This window comes from Chiloscyllium plagiosum, chromosome 27 (assembly GCF_004010195.1).
Source record: "Chiloscyllium plagiosum isolate BGI_BamShark_2017 chromosome 27, ASM401019v2, whole genome shotgun sequence".
Classification (NCBI taxonomy): Eukaryota; Metazoa; Chordata; class Chondrichthyes; order Orectolobiformes; family Hemiscylliidae; genus Chiloscyllium; species Chiloscyllium plagiosum.
This window is the reverse complement of record NC_057736.1, coordinates 13,185,411-13,193,980: the sequence shown is the minus strand read 5'-3', so window position 1 is coordinate 13,193,980 and position 8,570 is coordinate 13,185,411. Positions and strand designations below refer to the sequence as shown.

Below are 8,570 nucleotides of genomic sequence, written 5' to 3'. Positions count from 1 at the left end.
ACCCAGAACTGATCCCTGCGGTACTCCACTTGTAACTGGGCTCCAGGCTGAATATTTACCATCTACCATCACTCTCTGACTTCGACTGGTTAGCCAGTTTTCTATCCAATTGGCCAAATTTCCCTCTATCCCCTGCCTCCTGACTTTCCGCATAAGCCTAACATTGGGGAACCTTATCAAATGCCTTACTGAAATCCATGTACACTACATCCACTGCTCTACCCTTATCCACATGCTTGGTCACCTCCTCGCAGAATTCAATAAGACTTGTAAGGCAAGACCTACCCTTCACAAATCCGTGCTGGCTGTCCCTAATCAAGCAGTGTCTTTCCAGATACTCATAAATCCTATCCCTCACTACCCTTCCAATTACTTTGCCTACCACTGAAGTAAGACTAACTGGCCTGTAATTCCTGGGGTTATCCCTATTCTCTTTTTTGAACAGGGGCACAACATTTGCCACTCTCCAGTCCCCTGGCACCACCCCCATTGACAGTGAAGACAAAAAGATCATTGCCAACAGTTCTGCAATTTCCTTTCTTGCTTCCCACATAATCCTAGGATATATCCCGTCAGGCCCGGGGGACTTGTCTATCCTCAAATTTTTCAAAATGCCCAACACATCTTCCTTCCTAACAAGTATCTCCTCTAGCTTACCAGTACGTTTCATACTCTCCTCTTCAACAATACGGTCCCTCGCATTTGTAAATACTGAAGAAAAGTACTCATTCAAGACCTCTCCTATCACTTCTGACTCAATACAGTCTCTCACTACTGTCCTTGATCGGACCTACCCTCGTTCTCGTAATTCTCATGATTCTCACATACGCATAAAAGGTTATCCTTGATCCTATCCGCCAAAGATTTTTCATGCCCTCTTAGCTCTCTTAATCCCTTTCTTTAGCTCCCTCCTGGCTATCCTGTATTCCTCCACTGCTCTGTCTGAACCTTGTTTCCTCAACCTTATGTAAGCCTCCTTACAAGACATTCAACCTCCCTTGTCAACCAAGGCTCCCTCACATGACCATCTCTTTCCTGCCTGACAGGTACATACATATCAAGGACATGTCGTATCTGTTCTTTGAAAAAGTTCCACATTTCAACGACATCCTTCCCTGACAGCCTATGCTCCCAATTTAGGCTGCTCAGATAGTGTCTTGCAGCATCGTATTTACCCTTCCCCCAATTGTAAAACCTGCACTGTTGCATGCACCTATCTCTCTCCATAACCAAGGTGAAAGCCACAGAATTGTGGTCACCATCACCAAAATGCTCACCCACTAACAAGCCCATCACTTGTCCCGGTTCGTTACCAAGTACCAAATCCAATATTGCCTCCCCTCTGGTCAGACAATCTACATACTGAGTTAGAAAAGTTTTCTGGACACCCTGCACAAACACTGTCCCGTCCAATCTACTTGATCTAAAGAGCTTCCAATCAATATTTGGGAAGTTGAAATTGCCCATGACTACTACCCTGTGGCTTCTGCACCTTTCCAAAATCTGCTTCTCCACATCTCTGCTGCTATAGTAAACACCCAACAAGGTGACTGCTCCTTTCCTATTTCTGACTTCAGCCCATACTATCTCCAAAGGCAGATCCCCCTCAAACTGCCTTTCTGCAGCCGTTATACCATTTCTAATTAGCAAGGCCCCCCCCCCTCCTTTTATAATAAAATTGCATCATTTTATTAACTCCATCTGGCTGGTAACTCTAACAAATCACTCAAAGGGCGATGGCATATCTTTGACACTTTTCCCAAAAGCAAATGCCTATATTCAACTTAGCCAAATTTCTAAATCTGAAGACTGCAAGTAACTCATCGATGTTTTGTTTCCCCTTGTTATCAGTTTTTTGCACTTAAACAACATCCCAAGAATTCTACAGTTAAGGAATTTTATAACCAAGCTGATATTATAAACAGCAAATTCAGATACCTGTGGCAGACTTTAAAAATACTGTAGTATTACTTTTCTAAAAATTAGCATTTTAATCAAATAACTTGAAATACTTAAGTTCCTAAATAACACCTCTAGCCACCAAACATTAGCTGTCCTCCCTGACAAGTGTTCCAGCCAGCTGTTGAGCAGTAGCTAACCAAATGTAGTGTAATTTCTTTTCTGTGCTGCTACTTAAGTGCTTCTGAGTGATGCACGGTCAGCCAGGAGATACCTATTTAAACTATATTCCATATTCGTATTCCCAAGTGCAGTACCAAGATCGCTACCTTAGCTTGTGCAAAATTAGTCAATGAAGAGCTCAAAAATGGGGCTATGCAATCTTTTTGTCCAAAAACTACCCTAATTTGTTTATTTGTAAAATATTTCAAGCTTCTGAATAATCCAGACTCTGTTGAAACACCCTTGCACCTTCTATTGATATCAGATATATTCTGTCGTTGAGATTGACTTGGCATCATTAATCATGCAATCTTGAATCAAGCTCGACTGTGTAGTAATCCTGTTTGCACGTTTATTTGTCTTTACCAGTTATTCTTTTGTAGTTGGGCATTAAACAACTAATTTTAATAGCAGCGTCAGTGCAGCAGGTAATTCCAGGCTTCAGTATGGGGATTAGTAATGGAAATTAAGAGGTACAATTGAGAAATGACTGCAGTTGCAATTTTTGAGTTATGATGGGGAGGATAAATGAAAGATTGTGTTGGGATTGAATAGCCTTGCTCCTTGGTGAAAAATGCATTGCATGTTATAATTGTTGTATTCTTATCTAAGCTGGGATGTAAAATTGAATGCAGTTGGTTGTACTTGCATGCTTATGACACAGTCATAGAGAAAATTGAAGATTTTGAAATGTGTACTTCAAAATAGACTCATTTATCTGGCTCATCTGCAGTTTGTTTTTGTATTGACTCTGATACACTTATGCTGTGTAGAAGGAGAGCTTTGCTACAGAATGAAGTGTCATCTTTATAAATAAGCTTGCACATAATGCCAACTAGACCAGGATAAGTTGGAGACCAAAAATGCAACTTTGGGGCATGCTGGATGTGACCATTCTAGTATGAGGAGAACTGCAAAAGGAAATGTGCTTGTATCTTGAGATAGGATTCAGTGAGATTGTCTCATTCTAACAATTGAACTCCTGCAGTGAAACCTACCACAATACATTCTCAAATGCTGAATATATTCATAACATATATCATTGCAGATGTAGGTAAAGCTCCTAATTTCACTCAAACTCTACATATAACATATACTTTAATGCATCCTTAAGGAATCGCCTTTTGAAGAGCTCTCTTCCCTCTAGCATTTGTCTTCACTAATGGAAGGACCTGCACAAGACAGTTTACAATGTGCCAGCTGTCTGAATCATTTTGAAACCTAAAGCTGTTTAATGTGAAAATCTTCAGCAAAGAGGAAGTACTTTTTGAGAGGCTCATTACCATAGATATGAGAGTGTTTGTGATTTGGCGCTATTTATTTGAAAATTGGGAGAGGTAGCAAACATACTGTGCTGGGTTATTCTACTATGAATTTGTTTATGCCAAGTCACTATATTTTTAATAGCTGTGCCAATGATAGACTGATTAGTTTTGTCTTTATCTTAAAATACTTCCTAATCAACCTGTTCAGAGATATTATTACATGCCTCTGGAGCAGATGGGACTTCAACCCATGTCTGTTTGTTCCAAGGTAGGGATACTAAACTGCATCACGAGACTTTTTTGGGGAGGTTTGATCAGAGGAAATCAAGCCATGAACCTCCCTGCACATGGAGGTCGAGAGAGCCCCTATCACCTCCACAGACCAAAAATTCCAGCTTATCCACAAAGTCAAATTTAGCCTGGTAACTGAACGTTGTCTCCTCTTCAAACCCATTTCTTCTCCTCTTGAGCCATGCAAGGTATGGCATTTTGTTAAAACAATCAATGGTAGGGCCCTGGGTAGTATTGTAGAACAGAGACCTGGGATTCGGGTACATAATTCTTTGAAATTTGCATCACAGGAAGACTGTGGTTTAAAAGGCGTTTAGCATGTTTGCCTTTGTTGCTCAGGCCTTTGAGTATAGGCGTTGGGAAGTCATGTAGAGGTTGTACAGTATGTTAGTGAGGTCTCTTCTGGACTGTGTGGTTCTGGTTGCCCTGTTATAGCAAGGATATTATTAAACAGGCGAGGGCTCAGAAAAGATTTACCAGAATGTTGCTGAGTTTGTTATAGAGTCGATAGGCTGGTACACTCTTCACTGGAGCATAGGAGGTTAAAGGGTGACCATGTAGAAGTTTATAAAATCACAATGGGCATAGATTGTGGTCTTTTCTCTCAGGTGGGGTGGTTCAAAACAAGTTATATTTAAGGTGAGGAGAAAGAATTCAAAACATGAGGGGGAACTATTTTACATTGTAGCTAGTACAGGTGCTCAATCCTTTATCAGAAATGCTTGGCACCAGCTGGTTTTCGGAATTCAGAATAAGTGACAGTTTGGTGAAATTTTTAAAAATCTTACCGGAGGAGCATGACTCACTAAAGCAGGCCTTGAGAGAGAATCTAGGCCTGCTGATGCTAAACCACGCCTCCATGTCGCATCTGAGTGACTCGCATCGAGTGGGTGTCGACTTGGGTTAACTGTTTGCGCACACAACCTTATTAATGAGAGAAAAACTTCACAAAAACACCTTCGGACTTTGGAGGTTTTTGGATTTCAGGATTTCTGATAAAGGATTGTCTACCTGTATGTGGAATGAACTACCAGAGGAAGTGGTGGTCGTAGGTGCAGTTACTATGTTCAAAAGATGTTTGGATAAGTACACAAATGGGAAGAGTCTGGAGGGATGTGGACCAAACACAGGCAGGTGGGGTTTGTTCAGTTTGCAAACATAGTTGGCGTGGACTAGTTGGCCCAAAGAGTCTATTTCTATGCTGTATGACTCTGACTCTCATCATTTTAGAAAACTAATTTATCACTTTTTAGAAAATATGGGTTGTTTTAAGAGAATTGGGTGAATTGCCTTTAAGAGATCCTTTAACGATGATCTCAAGGTTCATGAGTTGTTTCCTTGGGCCTTGCCATAATCTGTTAAGTCTTGAACTCAGCCTGTGTTTTTGTATTGCTAACTGACAAGCAGGTCAAAATGGTAAAAACAAGGGCTGCAGATGCTGGAAACCAGAGTCTAGATTAAAGTGGTGCTGGAAAAGCACCGCAGTTCAGGCAGCATCCGAGGAGCAGGAAAATCGACGTTTCGGGCAAAAGCCCTTCATCAGGAATTGAGGCAGAGTGCCTGCAGGGTGGAGAGATAAATGAGAGGAGGGCCACCCCCACCCTCCTCTCATTTATCTCTCCACCCTGCAGGCACTCTGCCTCAATTCCTGATGAAGGGCTTTTGCCTGAAATGTCGATTTTCCTACTCCTCGGATGCTGCCTGAACTGCTGTGCTTTTCCTGCACCACTCTAATCTAGAAGCAGGTAAAAATTTTAGCTCTGCTCAGTTGAGCTTGTTTGGCTAGTGTGACAGTGCTGAGTAAATTTCAGTGTTATTAATCTGAAATTTTAAATGAATAATCAAATGAACAGTTGGCTAACTTAGTGAGGTTTCATACATATTTGGTGCAAGATGTGATTTTGGCTTTATTGTGCTTTCTAACTTCATTTTTGTGATTACTTTCAGACTTGGAATTCTGCTGACATGATGCACTGAATCAATTACACAAGGCCTGGAAAAGATGAAGGATATTTGATTCTTCAACCTTTTCCCTTTCTACTTACTACTGAACTGTTGATGTTTATTCCTTTCATGTTTTGGGGGCAAGGGAGCATTGGAATGAAGATTTTTTTTTGTTCAGAAATTACAAAGCTGCCAATACTTCAAGTGAGCTGGGTGAGAAAGTGGTACTAATCTAGTGATAGACCAGTACTAATATTTACTTCTCTTCCATTCACTGTTATTAAGCACTGGCATCATTGTGATCCTTGTACTGTTGGAGACAAATGCAAAGCTGTAATCTTAACTATCTACAATTAATTGACTTTGTGGGAACCTCTCAGTGAATGTTGTTGCTTTTACGAATTTGGTTAGGTTAGTGTACTTGTCGCTAATAAAATACCTTGCTAAACACCAGGCTGATCATCTACATTAGGGTATGTATCCATTTGGCCTGTGTTCAGCACCTTCTTTGTAGAAGGGTCATTGCAATATTAAAGTTTGTTCCCTTGTTGCAATCTTAACTTGAAAATCGATATCAAAACATGAAGATTTCTAATGACAATGGGGTCTTTCTCTCAAAAGTGGATATTTCCAAGAATTGCAGAACAGTTTAAACTCATAACCACTTTTCTCAAGTGCTTGATTGCCTGAAAAATAAGTTTTTAGCTGAGCTCCATACATTTTCTATTGCAAGTCATACTGTGGCATCACTGAGTTTAAAATGCATTAATGTGGAGCAAACAGTTGAAGAGCCACTGTCTCCTGATGCATAAATGCTAATAAATGAATGTGTTGGAGCTTTGTTTTCTAACTGTTGCTTTGCAGCTTAGAATTGTAGCATTAACATCTTACAGCAAAGCTGGCATGTTGGTATGTGACATGTCAATTAACTCGTCAATGGTTTTTTTGTCTAAAATTTTAGTTTGAAGGGGTTTTTCAGAAATAGTGAAACCGATCCTTAAATTGAGTCTTTCCTATTTAAAATCACAATAGCTAAGATTGCAATAGCTTGTATATTCAACTAGTTCTGCTCCTAATCCTTTAGCTGTTTTTCTGTAGCAATCTTGCATAGTCATACACATACAGTATTGTGATTTATTGGAGCTCATTGTAATTTCTTTAATAAATATCAGAAGCACATTTTCTTGTAAACAGAATGGCTCATTTGTTATTCTTAGTGTTGAACTGAGACTAGTATTCCTGCCAATATGATGTATTGTTTCCAGCAATGTGGCACTTGATTTTAATCTTGAATAACTTTTCTAGATTAAAGTGAACTTGTACTGTAAACCTCTTGGTGTGGTCTGACACTAAGTTTCTTGTACATACTTTGGTTTGAATGGAAGTGGAATTACCTATACAAATACGCAATGGACAAGTGAAAATATTTGTTTGAGTGCAAGAAAGTAAATTTAAGTAAAATAGTCATTTGTGTCTTAAGATGTGCAGTTAAAGAATTCTAGATGGATAAAATAGTTCCTTTTGAGTCATGCATCAAAGAAATTGATTAAAAGAATCACTTTGTTTGATTTAGCTTCTATTTAAAGGCTATTTTGACTGAGGCATATAAATTCAAACATTACCATGTTTGGTGTAAAACTTCAACTGATTTGAGAAAATAGCACAGTCCATTCAGCAATTAATGTTTTGCTTCATTCCAATATACCTGTAACAATAGTAAAATTGCACTGTGCCCTTTTGGTTTGGGCAACAATTTGTACTAATAAGTTTCAACTATTGGATGCAGATGGAAAAATTCAGATATAAGTTAGTTGCGCAGGAAGGTAATGGGAAAAGAAATTCCAACTTCTGATTGGGAATAGTTTTAAATGTTTACACTGGGTTCAGGAAGATGCTTGATTGGCCGTGGATCAGTTATGTATATCTGTCTATTTCCAGTATGTAAAGTTGGACAATGGAACACCAACTGAAATGAGATGGAGAACCTTGCCTTTGTATTGTAGGTTGATGCACAGAGTATGCTCTTGAAATTTACAGTTGAACTTCAGTTGGAATTTCAACAACTTATGTGGCCACTGGTTCTTGTGATTGTGCCAATTGTTTTTGGCTCAAGCTGCACAAGTTGCTTTTACCTCTTGAAATCCCTAGAATTTCATGAGCATGAATGGAAAGTGTTTGACGTTAGAAATTTGACTGAGTTTTATCCCATGACCTCTACCTAGCTTAGAAAAATAGAAATTTAGTATCTATTGAGTGTTACAACAATTTCTGTACTATTCAGTATTGACATTTGGTCAGTTTTAATAATTTTTAGGGATTGTATTTCCCCTCAACTTGATTTTCAATTTTTAAAAGGTTTTGCAAAATTTTCTCATTGCCAAATATTTGCAGACTTGTTTTGCCTGTTTAATTTGTCTCCAATGTTTTTTCTTGTTTTTAAGTAGATGTTACAAAATATGACTCTGCAAACATGCACTTTATATCCTACAGAAACATGCCTTAATGCTTCAGTTGATGAAATTAGCTGTTCCTACTAAAGCATTTAATGCTACATTTGAGATGTAACACATCCATGTAGCTGTATTTTTGGGTGGTAATTTAAAAGAGATTAAATTGTGAAAAATAAGTTGTGATCATGCTTCTCAAACACATGTTTATAGTTTACGTTGAGTTCTTAGTTTACTAGCTTCCTGAAATCTTAAGCCACAGTCTTTAAAATCAAATTTCGTATCCAGTACAGTTGTAACATGTATTGCCAATAATGATTTGCATTATAAAAGCTGTTTTCAATAATAGGAGTTCTTGCATTTGAGAGCTTTATTGTCTATAGATGTTGCGATGTTTTGTTTCTTAAATACAGGATGTTGCATTTTGTAAACCATGTTTGTTTTTTGGCTTCCATTATCATTTTGCAAGGAGTACACTTGTACCAAGGAATTCTACAGCATT

General features: G+C 38.6%; 1 protein-coding gene across 3 annotated transcripts in view; it reads left to right on the top strand.

The window, feature by feature from the left end:
- Window positions 1–6,812, top strand: part of zgc:91910 (Zinc finger protein 706-like) — an 18,506-nt gene extending 11,694 nt beyond the window's left edge. For all 3 annotated transcript variants that reach the window (XM_043717428.1, XM_043717426.1, XM_043717429.1), the window contains one exon: window positions 5,625–6,812. The gene's annotated coding sequence lies outside the window, so the exon portion shown is untranslated. The remainder of the gene's footprint in view (window positions 1–5,624) is intronic.
- Window positions 6,813–8,570: the final 1,758 nt, after the last annotated feature.